At 42.6% G+C, this 27941-nt stretch overlaps 1 pseudogene across 1 annotated transcript; it reads right to left on the reverse strand.

Moving 5' to 3' along the window:
- LOC311170286 (large ribosomal subunit protein bL9m-like) lies at positions 1 to 27458 on the reverse strand (annotated as a pseudogene). Its single transcript has 3 exons — positions 27453 to 27458; positions 23931 to 24023; positions 1 to 624 (listed from the first exon to the last, which is right to left on the reverse strand). The product of its transcript is annotated as a large ribosomal subunit protein bL9m-like (transcript).
- Between the last annotated feature and the right edge of the window lie 483 nt (positions 27459 to 27941).

Genomic DNA, 27941 nt, shown 5'->3' on the forward strand with positions numbered 1-27941 from the left:
TCAGGGAGCTGGGCCATTGTTGGCCCACTGCTCCTCTGATTTTGCTTCACACCTTTCAAGGGTGAGCAATTCAGATCCTCTGGAAGTGGTGGGGGCCATTCCCTTGGCAGCTTGCTGGGCTAACCAGTACTTACATCTTTTGGTCTTGGGCCTCTCAGAGTCCACCACAGACATAGGCCCTTCACAGTATCAAGTCCATTTACTTTCACATCAGGCCAGAAACCCCCACATCTGATGGGTTCTTCTGGTAACCTCAGTGTATGTGGGAAAACCACAACACCAAGATTTTGGAGAAAGTGACATGTCTTTCAGGGTTTAGTTCCCATTTAATGTTGTTCTTCATTCCCACGTCTCCAAATGACAACTTCTCAGAAATTTCGCTGTCATCTCACCAGCTCTGGTCCAGATCTTTCCTAATTTTCCATCTTGCCTCAGCAATTTCTTCTCTCCAAACAACCTCTTGTTTTCAAGGGATGCACATATAGCTGGTCTTTGAGGAAGTAGCCAATTATGGCCCACAGATTTCTTCACTGAGCCATCGTCCTAGACTCCAACTTCTTCTACCACTTGCATGAAGATGAGCTCCAGGTTGCCTCTGAGTTGATATTTTGAGTCCTCCACCAACTTGTAGATGCCATTTTGTCAGTTCAGCCACCACTTTTGGCCCCCACCAGCACTGGTCAGCTGACACCTCCCACCAGCACTCACAATGGCTGTGCCCCTGAAGTAAAAGAGCAGGAGTGGCGCCCAAGACAGGGGGTGTTCCTTGCAGGTCAAGGCTGGAGTAGCACCTGGACTATTCAAGGTAGCTGCTGAGGGAACATAGGCAGCAGAGCTTGGCCTGGGGCCTCCGTCATGTTTCCCTGTGAAGGCGAGTCTCAACCAAGTTGATATTAAAGGTCTGATTGACTTTATTAATGATTCATGAATTGGGCAGCATCCCGTTTGCAAGCAGAAGAGAACACTGAGACACTATACAAAAGGAAAGATTTTTTTTAATATTTATTTTTTCATGCACACAAGAACTGGGGTACAGATCAGATGTGCGGGAGGGTAAGAGGATTCACCAGAGACAGAGCGGGGAACAGAACAGACAGACTGACTGAAACACAGTGCTGAGGGGAGCAGTGGGTGAGACAGGAGAGGTCTGCTGTGCCATGTGGGTCTCTCCCTGGCCAGTCGGATTGAACCGGTGCTGCAGAGGCTGTGGACAGCTTCACAGCACTGCACTCAACTGCCTGTGCCACCACAGGAGGCCCCCAAAGGAAAGACTTTATAGTCAAAGAGAAGGCAAAAGAGAAGAAGAGGGAATTATTTAAGATTTAAGTAACCTATGTATGGTGCATAGATAAAGGTCTTGTGACAGATTATCTCATTTTTCTGTGGGAAATGAAGAAGTTACTTCATTGGTGTTGACCAGAAAATTCCATACTTACCAGTTAAGACTACATTTCTAGGGGAGGTTTGAAACTGCAGCTCAGCTAGGTATTAAGTCTTGGTGGGCTTAGCATAAAAGCCTCCAATTTGGAACTGCCATTTTCTTATTTTAATAACTTTATAACATTACTTTGTACCTTCTGCCTGTTGGTAAAGGTAAGGATGTATGCAGCACACAAACTCTTTATAAAAGAAATCCTGTTGAATTAATCTTTATAGCGCACATATTAAGAAACACTGCCTTATATGTGGTGAAAGAGCAAACACTTGTCTAATGTAATTCCTTTTATAACTCAAAAAGAGGTGTTTTATACCCTCTTGACTACGAAGACATGCGAGAGCCAAAGAGAACAATGACCTGCCCCTGGACAATTCTTTCACCACCGCTCATTGCTTCAAACAATATAAAGTCTAACAAACAACAAGCAAAAACCTCCAAACTCAAAACCTAGTAAAGCACATCTGCTGGTTATCTGTTTGGGGAGCCAACTTCCCTTTGTGGGGGACAGTTCTGTTTCTGCCTCATGAGGATCAGTCCACTTCCAATGCAAAAGCAAATCATTACTCCTGCCACAATTTTGAGACCAGTTCTTCCTTTTCTGCTTGTGGGAGTTGCCTCGGCGGGGCCCTGGGGCTGCTGCGCATGAGCTCAACACCTGCTCTGGATGCCCAGTGGATCCCGCAGTCCCTGCTGTAGCAAAGGATGAGTTTCTGTTTTTCTCCAAAAATATTTTTTCTGACTAAAGGTTTCCCATGTGTTTCTTGTCTGTTCTACTTGTCTACTATTTGCTGACAGGTTGAGGAATTATTCATCTATATAAAAATAAATAAATAAGTAGATTTACTTATTGACATGTTTCCCATTACCAGGCCAACAGCAAATCCTACAGAGTTTGTTAGCAGATGTCAAAGTCTCATTCTATAATAACCCACTAAAAAAGATTCAGGAGTAGGAAACAAGGTTGCATTGTTTCTTGGTCTAGGAGGGTTTGGTAATTCAGAGCCAGGAGGCCTGGGCTGAGATAGAGCTGGCTTGAGATAGGGCTGACTTGTTGAATGACCTTGGGCAATTCACTTCACCCTTCCAATCCCTGGAAAACAGGAGATTAGGAGATTAGGTTAGATGATCCCGATCTATGCAATGCCTCTCACTTTTAGGCTGTCTCAGTTATTCTACAGCAGAGTATGGGATATAGGTCATATATTCCACCCAAGTGTGAAAAAAATCAATATATCTTAGGGTAAAAGGGAATATTAAAGGGAAAATGCTGTCAGAAGGGGGACCTGTTAGCTCATAGACTCATGATTACATTTATAACTAAATTAGGATTAAAGGGGCAAATATCAGATGGACCACATTGTTTTTCATTTTATTTATTTATTTATTTAGTTTTGAAGAGACATGTATTATTTATTTATTTGTTTGTTTGTTTGTTTGTTTATACATGCGCTGGGTACAGTCAGAAGCGCGGGAGGGTGAGAGAATTCACCAGAGCCAGAGCAGAGAGCAGAGCAGGCAGAAGGACCGAAGTCCACTGCTGAGGGGAGCAGCGGGTGGCAGGAGAGGTCTGCGTGCCATGCGGGACCCTCCTCAGGTGGCCGGGGAGCAGCCGGGAATCAAACCGGTGCCGCAGAGGCCTTGGGCAGCTTCGCAACCCAGTGCTCAACCGCTGCTCCACCAGGGAGGCCCCTGTTTTTCATTTTAGCTCAAAATATCTTGGGATCCCCTACCTCAAAACTCTCAAAGTCCTTTGCTAATGCGTGACCCAGTTTTGTCAGTCTCTAAGTTTCTGGCCGTGAACGATCAAGCCACCCTAAGAACTCATTAACTCACTCTTCCTGTCCCCATCCTTCCCCATGAGCCGTTCCCAGTCACTGGATGTGGGCTGAGGTGAGGAAGGGGGACTCTAAATACTCTAAATACAGTCCACACTAAAGTCTACGTAGGGAATGTTCTAAACCCGCCTTCCCTTCCTGGGCTGCACTGGTCCTTCCCCTTGTCTCTTGTTTTCTTGTACAGTTAGAGGCTGCTCTGTACTGCTTGAACTCTCATATTCATGACTGGATAGGAGTGGCTGTTAGTATGTGAACACTTCAACTGTCCCTCTGAAGATTTCTCAACCTCCCTTCCACAGGGGAGTAAGTGGAACTCAACTGGGGATGTTGTAGTGCTTTTTTGACCTGCAGTAGAGGTAGGACTGATGACTGTGCGGTTGCAAACTGGAATCAGCCTTCTACAAAAAGCCCAGTCCACTCTCTCCCCAGACTCTTCCTAAGACACACTCAGTTTTATTGTGTCCCAGAGTTTGACATGCCCCCTTAGGAGCTGGTCGAAATAGCTGTTTATTTCTACAAAATTTGGAGACTCCAGAGCAGGTTTTCCCTGAGAAACCCTTTCTCCAGTATTCTCCATAGTAGACGGGTAGACATCCTGCAAATACCCAACTGGTCTAGTCCCTAAGTATTTCTCAAGTGATCTTGATTTATTTATTAAAATCTAATAATTGATGGGATGAGTTTCTGACCAAGACAGTGTAACTCCATTTCTCACTAGTTCTCCTTCTTATAACTAAAAATCATCCCAGACACAAAACAACAAATACAGGAAGACTCTGAAAGGTGGAAGGAAAAGGGTATACTGCTGGAGCTTCACGACTTGAGCAAAGGCACACTGGTGAGTTCCAGAATTTCCCTTTCACTTCCAATATGTCCCAAACTGCATGGAGATGTCTTCAACTTGGAACCCACACGAGGCAAAGATAGAAAAATCTTCAAGAAGATTACTATTTCTCTAGTCAAAAGACTGGGTAAAGAACAGTCTAGTACAACAGAAGATGCTTTTGATAATACCTAACCTACTCCAGCCAACCACCAAATTAAAAACCAGAATCTGTTTGTGGTCACAGATGTGTCAAACACCAAGAGAGAAGGAAGAGAGAAAGACTGAAGACATAAGCAGGGGGTATATGCATGGAGGGCCTTGAGAGTGATATGAAGAAGAATTTTTTTTTTAATTTTTTTTAATAGAGGCATGTTTTGTTTATTTATTTGTTTGTTTGTTTTGTTTATACATGCACTGGGTACAGTCAGAAGAGCGGGAGGGTGAGAGAATTCACCAGAGCCAGAGCGGGGAGCAGAGCAGGCAGAAGGACCGAAGGACACTGCTGAGGGGAGCAGCGGGCGGCAGGAGAGGTCTGCGCGCCATGTGGGACCCTCCTCCGGTGGCCGGGGAGCAGCCGGGGATTGAACCAGCGCCGCAGAGGCCGTGGGCAGCTTCGCAACCCAGTGTTCAACCTCTGCGCCACCGGGGAGGCCCTGAAGCAGCTTTTTAAAGTATCTTTGGATTCTGATTTTTTAGATTTAGAAGAATTTGTATGTTATTTAAGCAGATAATAATGGATTCAGATTTGAGTTTTAGATAGGTCACTCCAAGGGCTAACAGGAGGCAATTGCAGTATTTCAAGTGAGACATGATGAAAACTTCCCTTTGGGCAGGAGATATTTGATATGTAGAGGTGGGAGAGGTTCTGAAAATTTAAGAAATTGGTAACTGGATGTGAGGCACAGTGGTGCCAAGGAAACAAGGTGTCAGGAAGGACTCTTAGGTTTCTCACTTGGGTAATTTAGATGGGATGCCACCAACTGAGATACAGAGCTCTGGGGAATGAGCAGGTGAGGGGGTGGAAATGTTGAGTTTAGCTTTGAATGTGGTGAATTTGAGGTGCCTGTGGGCCATTCAGGGAGAGAATTTCCCCTATGTCATCAGCCTCACAGGTCTGAAGGGAGCTGTGTGGTGGAGGAAGTAGATTAGAGTCTAATCAGCATGTCACTGTCAAACCAGGGTTCCTATGCAAATGAATCTTAAGTGCCTGTCCATGACTCACCCATAATTTCCCCCTGAAACACAGGGTTATTTGGTTCAACTAGGACTTTTCTTTTTTCTTTTTAAAATTTATTTATTTTTATTTTTTTTACTTCATTATTCATTTTTTAAAAGATTTATTTATTTATGCATACAAGAACTGGGGTACAGGCCAGAGGTGTAGGGGGTGAGAGGATTCACCAGAGACAGTGGGGAACAGAACAGGCAGGTTGAATGAAATACACTGCTGAGGAGAGCAGTGGGTGAGTCAGGAGAGGTCCGCTGCGCCATGTGGGTAGCTCCCTGGCTGGGGATTGAACTCTTGCTTCAGTGTCTGCGGACAGCTTCATAGGCTGCGTGTTAACCCCATGTGCCACCTGGGAGGCCCCTCGACTAGGACTTTTATGTCATAATTTTTCCTTGGTGTGACTCATCTGAGAAAGAGCACAGTATTTTCTTTTTAAATACCTGGGAAGCCAGTATTATACAGTATCTTTAAGTTAAACTCTCAAGGAACTGAATAACTATAAGAAAGTGAAAATCAAAATCAACAAAAAACTATGAACCAGAGACACTTTTAGGGGGGCGGGGGTGGGAGGGGAGGGATTGGGGTCAGAATGGGGGGACTGCAATTGTATGGGGAATATAACAATAAAATTTATAAAAAAAAAAAAAAACTCTCAAGGAACTCTTGTTTAACTTGAGCTCTTTAAAAGAGGTAAGGATTTTTTTAAATACCTTTCAAATGGGAGCAACTCTCTCCCAACCTGCAAATACCTCTCTAGTTTCTGGCAGGAGAGAAAAAGAATGAGTCACTGCTATAACACCAGACATCTTAAATGAGAGCTGGATAGGGCATTAGTTTTAGTTGAGCTGAGGAAAGAAGGAAACTTTTGCCTATGAAAGATGAATGCTTCTATGAATTGACTGTTATGGATAGTGCTGATATGAGCATAGGAGTGACAGATAACTGTATAAAGAAATTGTGGACTCTACACTCTGTGGAATACTACACAGCTGTTAAAAAGATTAAATATGCCTTTTAGAACAGAATGGATGGATCTTGAGGTGACTATGCTAAGTGAAGTAAGTCAGCATGAAAGAGAGTTACCAGATGGTTTCACTTATTTGTGGAATACCAATAACCAAAGAACACATACTGGCAAAATACAGAAAAACAATCCTGGTCCTCAGAGGGAATGGGAGGTGTGAGGGGATAGGGGATGAAAGGAGGTAAGTCCCTGGCACTGGAGTATTGGTGAATGGTGGGTGAAGCATATGCACATATGTAGTGTGAAAATGTACCCCAGAGTTATATAAATCTGTAAGTAACCAACCAATTAATAATAAACTTAAAAAGAAGAATGGTAACATTCAATCTGTTCTCACCTCCCAATCCTTACTACTGTCATTCTGTGGTGACCAGAAATAGCCTCAACAACATGCCTTTTCCTGAAGACTCAGGAAATCTGGAATAAGTTCATTCACCAGGCCTGTCCATAGAGGCGGCCAGGGTCCAGATCGACAGATATGTAAACATCACATTTAGAGCTCAGGCACTCTGCTTCTAAACCACCCAGAAACTCCTATGGGTGAAGATACAGGGGAAGTACAATTCATACTCATACCCCCTCATAGAAAGACAGTCACTGGGAAAGGATGCATACTCAGGCACCAGAGTCCCACAAGGCAATGGGGAAATTTAACAAACCAATCATTAATGCTATTTGTTAACTCAGAAAAGAGATAAGGTGATGGGCTATGAATTTGAGAGATGATTCAAGATGAGGGAGAATAGGATGGGGTGGTTTTAAAATTAAATTGGTTACTAATAATTTATTAAGTCCTAGTAGTTTGCTAGGCTCTGCAGTTGATTTGTGAGGGAATATGAAGGTGACTAAGACACGGTCACTACATTCAAAGGCCTACAGTGTGGTGGGGAGAGAATGTATATAGATGGAAATGATGTCTAGAAGTTTCTGTTACAATCGTTCTTTGCTCTTTGAAGTCACAAAGGATAATGTCAAAGGCTTAAGATATTTAGTATTTATGTAGTGATCTTATTCATTTTAAGTCATTTTAAAAAATTGATTCTTAAAATGGCCTGTGAGATGAATGAGTATGTGACCTAACAAAAAAATACAGGTGAATAATCCTAGTTCAGAAAACTAGTACCTGAGGTCACAAGACTTAAAATTGCAGTTGTGTGCAAGGACTTGCAGCTCCTTGCTCAGGACTCATGGAAGTGGCTTGCTAGTAATATGCAAGGAGAGACCACCAGGTCTGAAGAACTCTTGTCTACCCAGGGGATGGAAAAGGACAGCAAAACAAGGAGAGGGAGAAAAATTGTGGCTTATGTACTTACTTGAGTTTCCCAGGCCCCTTCTGAGGACTTGAGTGTTGGGCTGATTAACTTAATAATGCAAATCACACTCCATTTTGTACCTACTTGTCGGTGTACATTTTCTGCCCCTGGAACATTCCCCCACAGCTATTTCTCGGGACCCTCCTCCCCGAGTATCACATGGACTCTCTATGCAGGTGAGAACACGCATGTCACAGGGAATAGCCTGGAACCTCTCCTCCATGAAAGAGTGGGAGCACACCCTCTTTCTTAGTGATACACTCAGTTATAAGTGCCTTAAAGTATGGAGAGGAATAGATCTTTCCGTTTTTATTTAAAGCCCTGTCTCTCACCAGGATCCAGGATCCAGATTGTGTCTACAGGCTGGGAGCTAGGATGGATCCATGTGACACATGCATTCAGCATTTGACAGGAGCAGAGATTCTGAGAACTGAGACTTTTTTCTTGAGTCAGACTGTCAGTGTTTCGTGCTTTCTCCTCTTAGGGAAACTTCTCTCCTGAGTTTTCCAGTCTCTCAAACAAATAGGTTTCTCACTGTGCGGCCTTATCTGGGTCAGACATAACCAAATTTCAATTTTTTTAATAATAGAAGGGCTGATAAGGAGGAGGCAAGTGGCATGCAAGATACAAAATGGTAGCTATGAAGATTAGGAGCTAGAGGTCTGAGCTGAGTAGAATAGTTCCAAAAGGAATACAGAGGTGATCACAAAACATCTCCCAAAACAATGGAGGAAGAAGGTGGGGTTGGAAACTGGAGGAAGTCAGGCCCGCCTATAGTTGGTAAAGGATTCACCATAGCCATGTTGGTGAAGGATTAATGAGATCAGATGGCAGAAGGGGTCAGAAGGAGACCATTTGATTCTTATCAACATGAGCCACCCCCACGAGTCCTCAAGAAGCAAAGAGGGATGCAGAGGGTTGAGATTGTTAATTGAGTTCTTCTCATCTAGGTTAAGGAGACTGAATGGAAGGAAAGTTTGTGACTGGTATGGCTGAGCTGTAAGCAATTTATAGCAATACAGAACATGGCTGAACATTCTTTGAGACTCCATCCATCTACTTGTGGTCCATATCTCCTCTTCTCAAATCTGGACGCAAGGTTGTGCCTGCTTTGATGAATAGAGCACAGCAGAGCTGGTACTATGTGAGCCTGTGTCATAGAAGGTCAAGTATGGTTCTCCTGGGCACCAGTCTCTGCAGCTTACTAGCCCAAAACAGCCAGGACAGAGAGCCTGTGAGAAGGTCCTCTGGTCAGTAGGCACAGCTGAGCTCAACTTTCCAGCCATTTTTCACTGGTACATCAGATATGTGATTGAAGATATTTGGGACCCTGTCCACCAGCCCTTTTGCCAACAGAGTCCCAATGAGTGATGTCAGTGAAAGCATAAAAAGCAAAAACTCATGCAATGGTCAGAACTATACTCCCCAAATTCTTGTGTTGAGATCCTAACACTCCCGTACGTCAGAATGTGACTGGGTTTGGAAATAGGGTCTTTAAAGAGGTTTTTGACATAAAATGAGGTTACATGAGTCAGTCCGAATCCAATATAACAGAGTCCTGACAAGAAGAGGGGATTAGGACGTAGACACACACAGAGGGATTAGGACGTAGACACACACCACCGGAGACACACGGAGAAGTTGGCCATCTACGATAGAGGCCTGTTCAAAAAAAATTTTCCACAGGCAACTTAATGATCTAGTAGGCTTTTATTCTGATTCATGTATCTGACAATATCCAGTATGGCAGAGGAAAGGAACTCCAAGGAAACAATTTGTACAACAAAGCAAGAGGGTTTTATAGACCAAAGTGAGCAGAACCGGGAAATTGTTAATTGATTAAAGCAGGGTTACTTTCCTTATATGGAGCAAAGGGAATCTTAGAGTTAGAGCAGGTAACTTGTGTTAAGTAGGCAAATGTAAATTGCTGGACCCAGACCTTTTTTCTGATACTGTTGAGCATAAAAACTTAATTAAGTTTTGGTTTGCTGATATGGGATTTAGCATGAATGGCTCCACCTTGGGCCTAATCTGGTTATTTAAATAGGCCTTAGAAGAAATTAACCTTGCAAATGCCTTGGTCTTACTCGAGTATCTTCTAGAACTGTGAGAACACTAACTTCTGTTGTGAAGCCAACCAATCTGTTGCTTGTTATGGCAGCCCTAGCAAATGAACACTCACCCAGCTGAAAATCTAAAATTTTGAATGGCGATAAAATGGCTGCTCTTTTATATCACCAAACTTTTAGATAATTTGTTCCACAGCAATAATAATATGAACAAACTTGGATTTCTGAAGTTTCCTTCCTCTAGTGATATACAGTTTTCTACTACATGATCTGTTTAGCACTGGCCAGCATGGACAACCTCAAAGAACTGATACCACTAGGAAGTGAGGGTGGGTGAAAGACCAGTGAGCTCAGACTTAGGACCTTGTGGCACTCCAGAGCCAGAAACTTTTAGACAGTGGTTTAAAAATATTTTCTCATTAGTTTGAGAAGCTTTGAAAAAAAGCCTGCATTTATAGAGTGGCTTTATATAGCTATTTCATGGATATGCCATTTGGTCAGATGGGATTGTTGGGAGAGAGAATTACAGTACCAGATTGCAGGCCGAGGGCCCCATCTGACCTAGATTCTGATTTTTTAAAAGAGTGATTATAGCTCTAGAGGCAGGGGTTAGGTTTCCTAGCCTCCACCAGGAAGCACTTTGCTTAGCCATGGGGGATATTACATTATAGCTAATTACAGGCTGTCTGCTAAGATTTTCTAATTACTTCTTTTATATTAGTTTTGCCTTCCTAAGGAGCATAAAGTGTAAAGCAGCTTGAGGGCAGGGGCACACTTCTTTGCACTTTCAACTGTACTCAGAGCCCACTCCAGTGCCAGACACTACATAACGAGGCAGGAAGGAGAACATGAGTCACTCTAGCATGGACTCTTGGGTCACCCTGGTTGTGTTCAAATATGAATTTTACTTCTTATTAACTATATGAACTTGGGGAAAATGTCTGAGGCCTCTAAACCATTTCTTTATCTGCAAAATGGGGATACTAATAGTACTTACTTTATAAAGCAGTTGGACTGAGTCTGGCACCTAGTAAATGCTCCATTCACAATCACAAATACTCACACATTAAACATATTTACTTCCATTTGGCTCTGAAAGTTCAAGTGCTCTTAACTAGTTGTTGCTGTCAGGGTTGGGGCTTACATATGGGGAGGGGAGCAGAGAGATGGGGAGGCAAAAGCTGTAACAGTTAAAGAATATGGGTTTTGGGGAGATCTAAATTCCAGCTCCCTATCCTCATACCATTGGTGGGAATGTAAAATTGTGTGCCCATTTTAAAAAACAGTATGGAGAGTCCTCAAAAAAATGAAGATCCAGTTATCCTACTGTTGGGTATTTATCCAAAGACTGAGAATACTAAATCAAAGGAATATATGAACCCCCATGTTTAACAAAGTATTATACGTATTGCTGAGAGTTGGAAACAGCTTGCGTTCATGGATGGATGAGTGGATGAAGAAGATATGATATATACACACAGCTATTAAAAAAAAGATGAAGTCTTGCTATTTGTGACAATATGATGGACCTAAAGCCTATTATGCTTAATGAAATAAGTCAGACAGAGAAAGTCTAACACTGTATGATTTCACTCATTAGTGGTGAGTCAAGAACAAATACAAATGGTTAAGAGAACACGAAAAGCAGATTTTTAGATTACAAGAACAAAATATTGGTTATCAGAGAGAAGGGAAAAGTGGGGCTGGTAAGTTGGGTAAAAGGGGATCAACCACAGGTTGAAGGATGGAAACCAGACTTAATCTAATATAAACCATATGTTGATATGTAGTATATACAGATGTTGATATGTAAGTCTGTGCATCTAAAATCTATGTAATGTTATAAGTCCGTGTCACTTCAATTAAAAAAAAAAAAAAAGGATAGGGCCTCCCTGGTGGTGCAGGCGGTTGAGCACATTTCTGTGAAGCTGTCGGCAGCCTCTGCAGTGCTGGTTCTATCCCTGCCAGTCGTGGAGCAACCCACATGGCGTGGCAGACCTCTCCTGTCTCGCCCACTGCTCCCTTTACCAGTCTATTTCAGTCAGTCTGCCTGTTCTGTTCCCCACTCTGTCTTTGGTGAATCCCTTCACCCTCCTGCACATCTGGCCTGTACCCTGGTTCCTGTATATATACATAAATCTTTAAAAAAAAAAAAAAAGATAAAGAATTCCGGTTCTCCTTTGCATGGGCTGGATGAATTGTTATTTGCTCATATCTTTGACATAGGTACACAAGGCAAGGATTTCTAAGGCGTAGCGCTCATTCTTTCTCTCCCCACCTATTTTCACCCCTGAAAGACAAACCCCAGGGGACCATCTGGCTTCTGTATCAGACCTGGAGACCCCAAAATCCAGAAGGACTAAAGATCTACCCCAGCCATAGCAAGAGCTTGGAGAAATTAAAAAGGAACACGTTAATTAGAAAATGCTTAATTAGGAAAGCAGCTCCCTCACAGAAAGGAAATTAACTGAAAAATAGACCTGAATCAAGAAGCTTTGGGCACAAAGACACTGTGTTGGAGTTGGCTAACACTGTTGTGTTGGAGATGGCTGTGTGCTTCCCGCTTCCTGTTCAGTGACATCATGTTGGTAGCTTGAAGTCACCACAGTGGGAGTATTTACACCACTGACATTGACAAAGGCTACAAACCTGGTTCTCTTTTCCCTGGAGATCTGTTAAGTACAAGTGAAAAATCTGACTTGTACTCCTGGTCAGAGGGCACATATATCCCTGGGACTAGAAGGTTGCAGTGGTAGCCAAGCCCTGAAATGTCTCTTCCTTTAAAACTGATGTCTCCAGAGAAATTGCACAAGATGACTCAGTGTGGTGCATAAAGAAGTTGTCACATTTGTCATGTAATTATCTTTACCTAAACTTTGGCTTTTTCTCTCATGTAAGTATATAACATATAATAATACATACATTCATATGTATACATACTTTATTTTTTTAAGATTTATTTATGCATACAAGAGCTGGGGTACAGGTCAGAGGTATGTGTGGGTGAGAGGATTCACCAGAGACAGTGGGGAACAGAACAGGCAGACTGACAAGTACACTGCTGAGGTGTGCAGCAGGTGAGTCAGGAGAGGTCTGCTGCACCATGTGGGTTATTCCCTGGCCAGGGATCAAACTCGTGCTGCAGAGGCTGCGGACAGCTTCATAGGTTGTGTCCTAACCCCTTGCGCCACCAGGGAGGTCCAGTGTACATACTTTAAATATGCATTTTGGGGAGGTTATTGTTTAATTTTTTTTTAACTGATGGGGTGTGAAATATAATTGGAAGAACGTGGATATCACTGTTTTAAGGTAAAAGAGAGTTAGTTAGAATTTCAGACATGATGATACAGGAATAGTGTACGTGAGTGTGGGGGGTGACATTACAATTTAGAGATGAAGACAAAAGGTAGAAAAGCTTCCTCATTGCTGTTTTTGAGTAGGCTATTTTAATAAATATGCAAGAAGGAAGGTGGGTCACGACTGTGATGGAGACAGTAAGACAGGCTGCCCTCTAAGGTCTGGGAAAGAGTCTGTAGATGGGTGTCAGCACCTGCTTAATCCCCAGGAGGACAGTCTCCAGGTAGACTCTGGGTACTCCCCAGAGTTGGACTCACTAGATCAGACATGGGACCTAGGAATTTGCCTTTCGGTCAAGTTTTTAAGCTTAAGATGCAATGGTTCTGATCCAGGCCCACGCTTCGAACCAGTGGCAGCATGGAAAGAGCACAATGGATAAGGTGTGCTCTGGCGGTGGTGTCTGTGATGGCTACACCTGAAGGGGAGAGCCTATCCTTCCAAAACACTAGCAAGGAGGTAAAACAATGGACCATCAGTTAAAACAAACAAACAAAAAAACAAAAAGAGTTTAAAATGAAAGGGGGGCCTCCCTGGGCTTAAAGATAGTGCTATCAAGCTAGCTCCAACCACTGCAGCACGAGTTCAAGTGGAGCCCCAGCCAGCCAGGCAGCTTCCCACATGGCACAGCAGACCTCTCCTCCCTCAGCAGTGTATTTTAGTCAGTCTGCCTGTTCTGCTCCCCACTCTGTCTCTGGTGAAACCTCTCACCCCGCAACTCTGGCGTACACCCCGGTTCTTATATGCATAAATAAATACATAAATCTTTTTTTAAACAATGAAAGGGATGTTGCTGATGACATAACATCCAGTGAACAAAATGGGAGTGTTTGGAGTGGGGAAGGTCAAGGAGGCAAGAAATCAGATTGGATTAGAGCCTTAAAGGAGGGGAATCCCAGTAGCCAAGCATTGAACTAGGAGGCTTGGATGTCTAGTGCTGGTTAACTAGGCAGGAATATCAGCCATGTTGAGCTTAGCCCTGCATAAATCTCCTCATCAGCGGGGTCTTTACTGTAGATTGTAACAGTGGTTTGGCTTGGTGGGAGGGGGTTGCGCTAGGTCTAACTGAGAACCAAATAGAATCTGGGGGTCTCACCCCTCTGGCAAAGTCTGTGTGCTCTTGGTTATTCACACTTCAGATTCTACTTCACCTCTTTTATTATTATTTTTTTTAAAGATTTATTTATTTATTTATACAAGCTCTGGGTACAGTCAGAAGAGCGGGAGGGTGAGAGAATTCACCAGAGCCAGAGCGGGGAGCAGAGCAGGCAGAAGGACCGAAGTACACTGCTGAGGGGAGCAGCGGGCGGCAGGAGAGGTCTGCGCGCCATGTGGGACCCTCCTCTGGTGGCCAGGGAGCAGCCGGGGATCGAACCGGCGCCGCAGAGGCCGCGGGCAGCTTCGCAACCCAGCGCTCAACTGCTGCGCCACAAGGGAGGCCCATCTTTTATTATTTTTTTTAAGTGGAGGAAACATTGGCTTACAACCCTGTGTATGATGCAGAGGTAAACTTCACAACTGCTATGTTGTGAACTGTATGTTACCACACCACATCCAACACCAAAGCATCCATTTTCCTGCACCACAAACACTTTGCCCTTTGCTTGACAACGTTTGGGTGTCTCACCTCTTTTTAACATCTTCTCTTAGACACTGGAAGGATAGCTTCATTCCTTCAGGTGAAGAGAATGTGTATTTTGGGCCTCCCCGGTGGCGCAGCATTGAGTGCTGGGTTGCAAAACTGCCCGCAGCCTCTGCAGTGCCGGTTTGATCCCCGGCAGCGGGCGAGGGTCCCACATGGCACACAGACCTCTCCTGCCACCCGCTGCTCCCCCCAGCAGTGTACTTCATCAGTCTGCCTGTTCTGTTCCCCGCTCTGGCTCTGGTGAATTCTCTCACCCTCCCGCGCCTCTGACTGTACCAAGTGCTTGTATAAATAAATAAATAAATCTTTTTTTTTTTAGAAAAGAAAACAACAGCAACAAAACCCAACACAATTACTTAAAATAAGATTGAAAAAAAAAAAAGAGAACGTGTATTTCTTTGGAGGCGAGGTGACTGGGATGGGGGGCACAGTCTGACAGCTCCACTCCTCCTCCAGCTCCACAGAAGGTACATGTCCCTCTGTACTTTTACAGGCGCATCGAGCATTTGTGTTCCCCGCTTGACCTGCATGAAGGAGGGGCAAACTACATACATCTACCCCCATGAGGCAAGGTGTGTACTTCTGAATCAGTAGCCCCCCTTTTTCTATTGACAATTTGATCAACAATTCCCTTGAGGGCCTCCCTGGTGGCACATGGGGTCAAACACAGCACTATGAAGCTGTCTGCAGCCTCTGCAGCATGAGTTAGATCCCTACCCGCCAGGGAGCTACCCACATGGTACCTCTCCTGTCTCACCTGCTGCTCCCCTCTACAGTGTATTTCAGTCAATCTGCCTGTTCTGTTCCCCACTCTGTCTCTGGTGAATCCTCTCAGCCCCTGCACCTGTGGCCTGTACCCTAGTTCTTGTATGCATAAATAAATAAATCTTTTTTTTAAAAAACCTTCCCTTGAGCCATGACACAATCCACATCCATAATACACCGTGTTTCTCATATGTTTGTAAACATTCAGTCTAAGCATGCCTGATGTCCCATCTTATTTCTGAGGTGTTGCCTAGGAGCCCTCGTTCTGGGTATGTGGATTAACGATGTCACTGAGACTCTGTCTCAACACTGGCTGCATGCCAATGGTTGTTACTACTTCTGCATTTGTCTTTATAATTCACAGATCTATCTCCTTGCTCTGAGATTAGGTATTCCTGCTTCATCCACACAACTGCCTCTTTCTCCTATTACCTGATACAAATGATTATTCTGTAAATCCACCTTCACTCATCTATACCTGTTTTTTCCCACTGAGAGCCTGCTTTATATGTTACATTATTTCATTTGGATTCAAACTTTCTATCTACCTTGTTAACTCCTTGGGTAAACTTTTTCTTCTTTATATCAACCCTAATGCCTAGCATAGCAGTTTTGCAAAGTAAGTGCTCAATATTTGTTGATTGATTGACATGAAGAAATGTGTTAGGGCTGTTAGATTTGTTATGACAGAGAATCAAGCAGTCTTAGCTCAGACTCAGAACTGCCTATCCAATATGAGGAATTTGGCTAAATACTGAAAAGCTTCTTTAATTATTGTGACATTTAAAATTAATTATATATTTCCAGCTGTATTTTTCTGTTGTATTCATAGTTATTATTATGCTGAACAGTATTTATACTTAAATGTTTAGTAGTTCATCTAAGAGACTGAAATTAGTGATTTTTTCAGCCAAACCAAACTTCTTTTGAATTGTTCTCTTGTCCTAGCCTTACAATTGGCAATTCTTCTGATGCAATTTAATTGTAATCCCCTATATCATGTTCAGATGTGTTAAAAGACAGGCCCAAGTTCAATCTCACCGCAGGCAGGGGTCTCTTGTAAGGGGCCTTCCTCTGGGTCCTTTGTCCTTGACCTGCCCCATCCTGGCTGGCTCCTTTTATCTTTTTCTTGCACTTGGATGCTTCCTTTCTTTTCATTTTGACTTGTCACCATGAATTTTGAATTAAACAGAAAAGTAGAAAGATAGTGATTAATACCCATATTCCCATCACCTGAATTGAACAATCAATGTTTTGTTCATTATATTTTTAGGATTTCAAACTTATAGACATTATAATATTTCACATTTTAAAATTTTATTAGAAATGTTTAAAAACTTTTCTCCCGTATAACCATAATGTATTCATTTGCTAGCGCTACAAGAGCAAAACATGACAGACTGGGTGACTTAAACAATAGAAATTTAGAGCCTCCCTGGTGGCGCAAAGGGTTAAGCACAGCACTGTGAAACTGTCCGCAGCTGCTGCAGCACAAGTTAGATCCCCAGCTGGTGGGGAGATACCCACATGGCGTGGCAGACCTCTCCTGTCTCCCTGCTGCTCCCCTCAGCAGTATATTTCAGTCAGTCTGCCTGTTCTGTTCCCCACTCTGTCTCTGGTGAATCCTTTCACCCCACTGCACCTCTGGCCTGTACCCCAGCTCTTGTATGTATAAATAAATTAATTAATTTTAAAGCATAAGCAATAGAAAATCATCTCTCCGCTCTGAAGTCTGGTTTGGTGTCTCCTGAGGCCTCTCTTTGGCTTTTACATGGCCACCTTCTCACGATGTTCTCACTGGGTTGTCCGTCTGTCTGCAGGTCTCTCTGTGTCCAAATGTCTGTTTTATAAGGACACCAATCATATTGAATTAGAACCCACTGTAAAGACTTCACCTTATTTTAATTACCTTTTTCAAATACCTTATAAAGACCCCACTTTAATTACCTTTTCAAGTACCTTATCTCCAAATACACTTATGCTGTGAATAGTGGAGATTAGGACTTCAACATAGGAATTTAGGGTAAAGGAGGATCGAATTCAGCCTGTAATAAACACTTAACAAAATGTGCAGTAGTTTATCAAAATAATTGAATGCCAGACCCATATTTGGTTTCTTACAATTGTCCCCAAAATGTCTTCATTCAAACCAAGGGTCAATCAAGGGCCGTGAGTGGCATTTGACTGTTAGGATTCCTAAATTGATTTTATTCTAGAATAGTCCCTCTGCCCTCTTTTTTTCCCATGACATTGTCTTGGTGAAACACATTTTGCTTTTTTCTCTGCTTTGCAGTGGGGTAATATAATTAGTTTATGTATCTGATTAGATTCAGGTTAAACATTTTTAAAGATTTATTTATTTGTTTGTTTGTTTATTTGTTTATTTATATATAAGAATCAGGGTACAGGCCAGAGGCATGGGAGGGTGAGAGAATTCACCAGAGACAGAGCCAGGAGCAGAACAGGCAGACGGATCAAAAGCACTGCTGAGGGGAGCAGCGGGCAAGACAGGAGAGGTCTGCCATGCCATGTGGGTATCTCCCTGGCCGGCTGGGAATCGAGCCATGCTGTAGAGGCTGCAGATAGCTTCACAATGCAGCGCTGAAACCGCTGTGCCATAGGGGAGGCCCAGGTTAAACATTTTTAGGCAAGGATATTTTCAACTGTAGATGAGACTACAGTTCATTTTGGGCCCCATTAGGTGACACAGTAAGTCTGGTTGCTCAAATTGCAGTCATGTTTTGATTACTCCATGGACTGAAGTGAGGACAGCTTTGCCCCACGTTTGAGCAGGCACATTTCCTCCTGTGGGAGCACAAGCAATCTGGGGCTGCTCTTGCACCTTGGCATCCATGCTGTCATTGCTTTTCACCTAATGGTTTCAGTTTCCACTGAGGGTGCCTAAGTCAATTGTTTCATTAGGGTTTACATGCTTTATTCCATAGTTACTAATTGTAATTATTCTGTAAAGAAGTGCTTTCTCTCACTCACTAGGTCTATTTAGTTATCCTTAAATACAGTTCTGAATGGTAAAGCAAGATAAATGCTGTCAACTTTACTAATCTTTAGTAGTAGAATGAGGAGATGGTGTAATACTTACCTCCAATAGCAACAAATGAATTTTGCTTTGTTTAGAGTTTTCTGGTTTTGAAGTGTCATTTATAGATTTATCACATTTAATATAAACTTATAGTCATTTTTCTTTTTTCATATTCTCATTGGTATAACTTTTGCCGTTTGTGATCCCTGTGATTTGGCCTTTTTTTTTTTTTACATGAGTGAATTAATCTTTGAAAAATTCCTTATTTCTCCCAAGAATAACATGCATTTTGTATTCTTGCATTTTGTATTCTTTGCCCCAGACCTACAGTCAGTCATTTCTTGCAGAAACCCTGGCTCTACAAGTGTAGAATGACTGTAGAAATCCTGCTTGTAGGGATACTCACTGCTGCTGGAACATTGTTGTTTTATGGTTGGCTTTGGTGGGCTAGCCAAGATATCTCTCTCTCTCTCTCTCTCTCTCTCTCTCTCTCTCTCTCACACACATACACACACACCATTGTTTTATATTAGAGTTCAAATTCAAATCTGTAATGATAATGTTTTACCAAATTATTTGAATTTATTCTTCTATTTTCTCTTATACTGAAAAGCTTGGTTTCTAATGACATTGTTACTTCCCAAATAGCAATACAATAGAATGAATAGATATATTTTTTATCCTACCCCAAATTCAAAAGGAAATACAAAGTGCTAAGTTTTAAACTCAGCTGAAATAATTATTTGTTCCGTATGATTGTTATTAATTTGATATGCAATTAGGTTAAGTTGTTTCTTTTTTCCTTCAATTTTAGGGATGGCTTTTCTTTTCCCTTTTAGTGTTACATTTGCATAAGAAACAGTTACAAGTCTTACTTAGTTCAAAACTAGACCCAAAGAAATTTTTCTTCCATTCCAATCCACTCTCTCCCCAACTCCATTCATATTACCTTTCATTAACCAATTTTTATTATTAATTTCTGATTAATTCACATTTTTTAAATTACAAATATAGTCAAATTTGTCCTTCCCACTAAGGGAACATAGCATACCCACTTTTCTGGCACCTTGCTATTTTTCATTTAACAATGTCTTTTGGACATCACTCCACAGCAATGCGTTGGTTTGTCCTCATCTTATGGTTACCTCGTTCTCCATCACATGGAGGTACATAGCTTTTTCAGTGAGGTACTGGATATCATAGTGTATTTAACTTGGTTCCTATTGACAGCCATTTGGGTTGTTTCATTTTCTTTCACTAACATATGGATACCTCCATGAAAACTCTGTGCTTCAGTCATCTCGTATTTGTGCAGTCATGTCCTTAGGAAAGATCTCTGGAAGTGGGTTCCTGTGTCAAAGAGTAAACACTGTTGTGATTTTGATCTTCCTCCTTTGTATTCTTTTTTTTTTTTTAAGAGAGTTATTTATTTATGCATACACGAGCTGGGGTACAGGCCAGAGGTGCAGTGGGGGCGGTGTGAGAGAGGAGTCACCAGAGACAGAGTGGGGAGCAGAACAGGCAGACTGACTGAAATATACTGCTGAGGGGAGCAGCAGGCGAGTCAGGAGAGGTCTGCTGCACCAGGTGGGTGGCTCCCTGGCCTGGGATCGAATTCATGCTGCAGTGGCTGTGGACAGCTTCCTAGGTTGTGTCCTAACCCCTTGCACCACCAGGGAGGCCCCACCTTGTATTCATAACAGTGTATGACTTGCTTCTTCACAGTTTGATCAGCAGTTTAGCAGTTGGTTAACAGTTTCACCAACACTGTTAAAGTTTTGGTTTTGGGGGCCTCCCTAGTGGCATACAGGTTAAGTCTCAGCATTATCAACACTGCTGCCTGAGTTTAATCCCTAGCCAGGCAGCTAACCCACATGGCACAGCAGACCTTTCCATTCTCACCCACTGCTCCCTTTAGCAGTGTATTTCAGTCAGTCTGCCTGTTCTGTTTCCCACTCTATCTCTGGTGGATCTTCTCAGCCCTGCATCTCTAGGCCTATACCCTAGTTCTTGTATGCTTAAATAAATAAAAATAAATCTTAAAAAAAAGTTTTGGTTTTTGTCATTATGGTGGGGAGAAATACACTACAGTGCACTTTGAATGGTAGCTTTCTCTTATGACTGGAATTTTAGGACCTTACCATACATTTAAGGAACACTAATATTTCATTTTCTAAGAACTATCATTTTGATCTGTTTATAGTTATTTGTGTTTTTCTACTTGATTTCTAGGAATCACTTGTCTGAGAAGTTCCAAAATATTCTTTCCTTGTTTGTCATTTGTCTTTTGATCTTCGTGGGGTTTTAAATTTTTTTATTATACTTATTTATTTATTTTCTTACATCGTTGTTCACATTTATACAGTATTTGATTTCTCTCCTCAGGTGTAGCCCCTTCCACCACCACAGCACCTGTGATCCATCACCATAGTCCCTTGTGCTCTTCCCTTCCCGCTTTTGTTAGCCTCCATAATTTTTTTAATAAACATTACATACATATTTTAAAGGTTTATTAATTTATTTATACAAGTACTGGGTACAGTCAGAAGCACGGGAGGGTGAGAGAATTCACCAGAGACAGAGCGGGGAACAGAACAGGCAGACTGACAAAATACACTGCTGAGGGGAGCAGCGGGCGGCAGGAGAGGTCTGCGCCCATGTCGGACCCTCCCCGGCTGCCGGGGATGGAACCGGCGCTGCAGAGGCTGCGGGCAGCCTCACAACCCAGTGCTCAACAGCTGCGCCACTGGGGAGGCCCGACCTCATAATTTTTTAAAATTCAAAAGCTTTAAAAAAACTTAGTAGTCAAATTCCTCACCAAATTCTATTAATGATTCCAGATTTTGAGTCACCATTAATAAGGTTTTTGCCATTTCCAGGTTTTAAAGGATTTCATCCATGCTTTCTTTTGGTATCTGTGTGGTTTCATTTAAGAGTATACTTGGAGTGCTGATTCATTGGAATAAAGTTTTTTTTAATGTGACTTTCACATTTCTTATTAAATGTATTCTTGAGTATTTTCCTTTTTGTTGCTTTTATAAATGAGAATTCTCTTCCAAAACATTTTCTAATATGTTAATGATTATTTCTAGGAAGCCTATTGTTTATTTATATTAATTTTATATACTGCCAGTTATACAGAATTCTATTTATGGTACTTTCCCCCCTGATTCCATTGGCTTTTCCACATATATAATAATAGATCATTAGAGATAGTTTCATGCTCTTATTTTTAACTCCTATGACTCTTACTTATTTGAGATAAGTTATACTGATAAATTCACTGTTCAAGGCAATAGTGGGCATCTGGTCTTTATAGTGGATATATTTCTAACTTTAGTGGGAATACCTATAGTGTTTTCCCATCAAAAAAAGATTTTGGTTGTAAGATGGGTGTGTGTGTGTGTGTGTGTAATTATGTTACACATGCTTATTTAATAAAAATTTAATATTATTGAATATTAAATTATTTTATTAAATTAAATTAGTATTGTTTATTTTTATTTAATAAAAATAAAATGAATAAAAGTATTTATTGATTACTGTTTTATTAAGTGTTTTTTAACAAGTCATAGGGATTGAATTTTGCCTTATTTCTTTTCAACATCATAGGAAATGACCATATGCTTTTCTATGTAGATCTAGTATTTATTTATTTATTTATTTATTTAAAGATTTATTTATTTATTTATACAAGCACTGGGTACAGTCAGAAGCACAGGAGCCAGAGCCAGAGAGCAGAGCAGGCAGACTGACGAAGTACACTGCTGAGGGGAGCAGCGGGCGGCTGGAGAGGTCTGCATGCCATGTGGGACCCTCACCCCGTGGCCGGGGATCGAACCGGCGCTGCAGAGGCTGTGGGCAGCTTCGCAGCCCAGTGCTCAACCACTGCACCAGCAGGGGAGGCCCCAGATCTAGTATTTAATATCAATGAATATCCTGGTATTATATCTTTCTTGTAATCTTAGAAAAAGATCATTATGTATTTTGTTCAGTATACTACTGGAGTCTGTATAATAATATATTTTTTAAGAATTATTTTTATTTATTTATGCATTCAAGAGCTGGGGAACAGGCCAGAGATGTGGTGGGGGGCGGTGAGAGGATTCACCAGAGACAAAGCAGGGAGCAGAACAGGCAGATTGACGAAATACACTGCTGAGGGGAGCAGTGGGCGAGACAGGAGAGGTCTGTGCCATGGCCGGCTGGAGATTGAACTCATGCTGCAGAGGCTGCGGATTGCTTCATAGTGCAGTGCTTAACCCCTTGCACCACCAGGGAGGCCCTGTATAATAATATTTTATTTAGATTTTTTTATCTCAGTATTTGTGGGATTGGAATCAGATTTCCTATTTTGTGTGCAATCTTAATTATTTTATAACAATTTTAAATTTACTTCATAAAAGTAATTTGGAATTTTCCCTTCATGTTCTATATGTTGTAAGTGACATTGAAATCATATGTTCTCCAAAAGTTTGTTAAAGTCCCCCTGTGAAATCCTAGGCCTGGCATTTCTTTTATCAGGGGAAGGAGAGCTCTGGATGATTGTTATGTTCTTTGAGTGATATGTTCATCTATCTGTACTTCTACCCCAATCCTAACTCTTGTGGATGTTGAGGGATCCAGGCATTAGGAAGTAGGAAGTAAGATTCCAGGGGTAGAAGATACATTTCCCAACAGAGATAGGGGTAGCTCATCTAGGCTGGCACAGGGGAAGGATAGGAGTGATGTTGGTTGGTGCAAGGGCTCTGAAGGGAGGTAGACTGAGAGATCAGTTACTTCTTCCCAAAGACTTTTCTTCTGACTGCGTTCTACATCTCCTGGGAGTGTGTGTCCTATTTTCACAGCTGGAAAAGCAAAGGCAATTTCCCATAGTCCACTGAACTCTTTGGCAAACTTTGTGGGGAGGTCTTCAGAGTCCTCTCACTGGACGGCGGGAGTGTGGACTTAAAATAGTCATCAATCCCAGCCCACATTCTCCGCATTTGCATTTGCCATGGCCAGGTTCGGTCAACAAGTCCTTAGCTCACAGACTTAAAAAAAAGCTAGAGATTGTGTCATGGACATTCTTTTCATGTTGAGCCTTAGATTTCCCAAGGCAACTCTCTCTACAGGAGGTTTTGGAACAATCAACTCATTATCAGATGGCTGGGCTACTAAGTAGCTTAGTTATTGCAAATGGCAGATGGGGTGAGTGGACACAGAGCAGATTCTTCCAAGCACTCAGAGTGACCATATTTGCACCCCACCCCCTTCCGCAGTCCCAGCTCCACCTGCCCACTGTGAACCTGCAGGAGGTAAATTTCTTCCTCCCCTTAGTCGTAACATGAGCTGCCAGCAGGAGGCATTGTCCACGAGGCAGTGAGTGGGAACTCCTGGCTGATGCAGCTCACAGGATGATTCTCTTTGGAGGATTGAACGAGAAGGAAGAAGGCAGTTGTGATATCCTCCTCCTCCTCCACCACTTCTGAGCCAGAGTCGTGGCTCTAGAGAAGATTTTGGAGAAGCTGACTCTCAAAGACACTACTGAGAGATCGGCCTGTGCCCTGAGAAAACCCTAGGTCATGCATCCTGCTTACAAGTCATGGGCCTTGTGGAAAACATCATCCCTCGCCTTCCCCTTCTCCCAGTTCTATGGTTCTGGGTGTGGGTTCATTTGGGGATTGCAGGGTGAGGGGAAGGCTGGGCTGTGGAAGATCTTGATGGGTTTGGGGAAGGTTCTGAATTCTCGACAGCATTTCTTCTCTCTTCACATGCAAGCAGAGTCCCTTCCCTGCCACCCTCACCCACCCAGTGTGTCAGGCTAACCAGACCTGTACAGCTCACAGCTCCAAATGCCAGGAGAGAAAAAATGGTGATATCTCTCTATCTCTCTATCTCTGCCTCATTTTTTTTTTTTTAAAGATTTATTTATTTATTTATTTATTCATACAAGCACTGGGTACAGTCAGAAGCGCGGGAGGGTGAGAGAATTCACCAGAGCCAGAGCAGGGAGCAGAACAGGCAGAAGGACCAAAGTACACTGCTGAAGGGGAGCAGCGGGCAGCAGGAGAGGTCTGCGTGCCATGTGGGACCCTGCTCCGGTGGCCGGGGAGCGGGAATTGAACCGGCGCTGCAGAGGCTGCGGGCAGCTTCGCAACCCAGCGCTCAACCGCTGCGCCACCGGGGAGGCCCTCTGCCTCATTTTTTATTGAGGCAACATTTGTTGACAACACTGTTTTGTATTCTGGAGTATAGGTTCTTACTTCGTCAAACATATGTTGCCACAACACTTACACCACCAAAATGCCAATAACCCCCCACCACAGTTCACTTGGCCCCTCTACTTTACCTCTACATTGGATCCCCCAACCCTTAGGTTTTACAGCTGGATCACAAAACTTGGTTTTGGGGCCTCCCCTGGTGACGCAGTGGTTGAGCACTGGGTTGCAAAGCTGCCCGCAGCCTCTGCAGCGCCGGTTTGATCCCCGGCCACCGGCGAGGGTCCCACATGGCGCGCAGACCTCTCCTGCTGCCCACTGCTCCCCTCAGCAGTGTCCTCCTTCTGTCTGCCTGTTCTGCTCCCCGCTTTGGCTCTGGTGAATTCTCTCACCCTCCTGCACGTCTGACTATACCCAGCGCTTGTATAAATGAAAACAAACAAACAAAAACTTTGTCTGTTCCTTGCTTTGTTTCTTTATATTCCATGTAGAGGTGAAATCATGTGGTATTTGTCTTTCTATTTTCTGACTTATTTCACTTAGCATAATCCCATCCAGTTCCACCCATGTTGCTGCAAATGGCAATATCTCATTCTTCTTTCTAGATGAATAATATTCCATTGCATATGTATACCACACCTTCTCTACTACTCATCTGTGCTTGGGCACTTCACTGCTTCCATAACTTGGCTAAATAGTGCTGCAATGAACAATGGAGTGTATAAATCCATTTGAATTGGTGTTTTTGTATTCTTTGGGTAGATACCTAGGAGTAGAATTCCTGGATCGTGTGGTAGATCTGTTTTTAATATTTTGTGAAATATCCTTACTATTTTCCATAGGTGCTTGATCAGTTTACATTCCCATTTACAGTGTACAGAGATTCCTTTTTCTCCGTATCTTGGCCAACACTTGTTTTTTGGTTTGTTTTCTGTTAAATTATGGTTATTTTAATTTAATTTTTTAAATTTTTTTTACATCATTGTTCATTTTTAAGCAATATTTGCTTCACACCCCACCCCTCAGTTGTAGTCCCCATAGAATTTCCTTCACCATGCACCCATGCACCATCATTATAGCCCCTGTGCTATTCCCTCCCTCATTCTGATCCCTCTCCCTCCTCCTCCCTTGTAGGATGCCGCTGGTTTATAATTGTCTGTTTTTGTTTTGTTGTGTTTTGTATTGTTATTATTTTTTTTACACGCATGTCTTATTTGGTTCCCCTATATTCCTGCTATAACTGAAACCATCTGATATTTTTCTTTTTCCTTCTGACTTATTTCACCGAGCATAATTCCTTCTTTCTCCATCCATGGTGCTGTGAATGGCATGAGTTTATCTTTTTTTGATTGCTGAATAATATTCCATTGTTTATGTATACCACATCTTCTTGATCCAGTCATCTATTTTTGGGCATTTGGGTTGTTTCCAGGTTTTACCTATTGTAAATAGTGCTGCAATAAACATGGGGGTACAGGTGTTCTTTTGAATCAATGTTTTTGTGTCCTTTGGGTAGATCCCTAGGAGTGGAATTGCCAGGTCATATGGTAGCTCCATTTTCAGTAGACTGAGGAACCTCCAGACAGCTTTCCACAGTGGTTGAACAAGTTTGCACCCACACCAGCGATGTAGGAGAGTTCCTTTTTCACCACACCCTCGCCAACATTTGTTGTTGCTTTTTTTTTTTTTTTTTGATATGTGCCATTCTTACTGGTGTAAGGTGGTATCTCAATGTGGTTTTTATTTGCATTCCCCTGATGATAAGGGATGTTAAAAATTTTTTCATATTCCTGTTGTTGGCCGACATTTGTGTCTGGTCTTGTTGATATGTGCCACTCTTGCAGGTGTGAGATGGTGTCTCATTGTGGTTTTATTTGCATTTCCTTGATGATAAGTGATGATGAGCAAGAATTTTTTCATGCACCTTTTGGCCATCTCTCAGTCTTCTTTGGAGAAGTGCTATTCAAATCTTCTGGGTGATCTTTTAGAACTTTTAAGTGGAAATGAGTCTGCTCTTGGCTGACCACAGAAGTTCATGCTATGCTACAGGAACTGCTGACTGGCCCCAAAGGCCTAGGGTGGCCCTGGGAACTGCTCCTCACCTACCGTTTCTTACTTCCTATTCTGTTAATCACTACCTTGTAGACACCAGTGATCAAAATAAACTTGACTGTATTCCTCTTTGTACTTATTGCTTAGAATAAATAGAATAATTCTTTAGCTACATATTTTTAAAACTCAGTTTCTTTGGAGTTCTCATAATAAAAGGCAGGTCCAGCCTCTGTGGCTTCTACCCACACCCACCAGAGAAACACAGACTGTAAATGTTTTATAGCTTATCCTCCAGGATCCACCTTTCTCTATTCTTAACTTTTCCACCTCTGACCCCTCTGCCTTGCCAGCCAGTTTTGGAAACATCCCACCAGTTCTACCTCAGCACCATCCATTAGACCCATGTTATAGCTCCCTCAGTCGATGGCACTGTGATTACTGAAAAGGGTGAGGGTGAAGGAAATGTTTCTTACTGTGAAGCTTGATAGGCAAGTTGGATTTGGGTAGAAAGAGAAGTTTGTGAGGTATATATTGTGTCGAAGTCTGGAGATGGGCTGGGGGGTGGTATGGTTCAAGGGGTAGAGTTGGGAATGAACAGAATCCAAGGCAGGGGGTGGGAGTGGGAATGGTTTGAGATGGAACATCTTGCAGGGGAGAAGTCACCGTCATGTCTCTAAAGTTTTGGTGCTGAATCTCATGCTTTGTTGGCACTTGGAGACTTTCAAAAGAAAGAAGGGAGAGCAGGAGGGAAAGGGGAAAGAAGGATGGTCAACAGCAGGACCTGATGATGAGCCGGGCCCTTCAGACAAGTATCAACCAATCCCTTTCAGGGTCACGCCACTGGAATGTGCCCTTCTCTGCACTCCCCGGTCTCATGGACTCCCATGAACGAGAAAACTCACTCTTCCGGTCTCCTCTGATTCGCCTGGATCAAAACGACTTAGTCAGAGTTCAGGACAGTCATAGTCCACATAAATAAGGCACCAGAAATAAGATTCAAGTAGAGGCCTCAAGGAAATTTGCTGTTTGTCCAATACCTTGTCTTGGCTCCCAAATGAGTGTCTCTTGTTCACTAGCTCTTTAGACTTCAGGTACAATTCTTGGCCTTTAAGTGAGAAAACTTAGGTTTTCTCTAACCCCATTGGTAACAGG

This window comes from Talpa europaea (assembly GCF_964194135.1).
Source record: "Talpa europaea genome assembly, chromosome: 4".
Classification (NCBI taxonomy): domain Eukaryota; kingdom Metazoa; phylum Chordata; class Mammalia; order Eulipotyphla; family Talpidae; genus Talpa; species Talpa europaea.